Below are 797 nucleotides of genomic sequence, written 5' to 3' on the forward strand. Positions count from 1 at the left end.
GGCATGCTGGAAGGAAAAATTCCCTTTAAGATTGCTGCTTCTTTTTATGATTATATTATCCTGCAGTGTTATATTACGGTGTATTGTGATTTGTTATTTACTTCAAAAAGTCCCCTATTTTTCATTTTGGCAAATCCTTCCCTTTATAATGCTTTTTTATATATTTCCCTCGTTATATATTTATGTATTTGTGTACAGAGAAATCTAGTGTGGAGTTATTCCTCTATTGGCAGACTAATATAATGATGCATAAATGTTACCATCCTTTTGGCTACCGTAAAAAGACTCATTTTTTCACCTTTTTTTTTCCTTATTGTAAGCTCTAAGTAGTTTCATTATAATTATCTGATCTTTCACAGAAAATAAACAATACAGCTTAAGTGCACTGTGAGAGACAGATATGTGAAAGGGGAGATACAGAGCAGATATAAGACTTCTGAGATTAGTAGACAATTAAAAATAGCTTCTGAGCTTCAGTTATTAAAGTAGATTAGTAGACAATTAAAAATAGCTATCCTTGTAGTGTAGTAAACAAACAAAGTGTAGTTATTCAGATAAGTTATTAGGTAAATAAATTAAGATTATTCTAATTATTTAGTAAACAAATTTAGTAATGGTATGAAAGTTATTAACGAACCAGAATAAAAAAAAAAAAAAGCTGATTTGGTTTATTATAGTGGGAATAGGAAAAGTGAAAAATAGGAAGTATGTTTAAAGGACTTCACCAAAAAAAAATTTCTAGGAGTTGATAAGACTAGGGAATTTCTCTGAGGAAAAGTAATAGGGATCTATTTATA

The 797-nt window shown here is 29.1% G+C and overlaps 1 protein-coding gene across 14 annotated transcripts in view; it reads left to right on the forward strand.

Annotated features, from left to right (window-relative positions):
• LOC119584976 (stromal interaction molecule homolog) overlaps positions 1-797 on the forward strand; it is a 99,451-nt gene that overhangs the window by 92,937 nt on the left and 5,717 nt on the right. The window lies entirely within an intron of this gene.

Source organism: Penaeus monodon, chromosome 19, assembly GCF_015228065.2.
Source record: "Penaeus monodon isolate SGIC_2016 chromosome 19, NSTDA_Pmon_1, whole genome shotgun sequence".
Lineage (NCBI taxonomy): Eukaryota > Metazoa > Arthropoda > Malacostraca > Decapoda > Penaeidae > Penaeus > Penaeus monodon.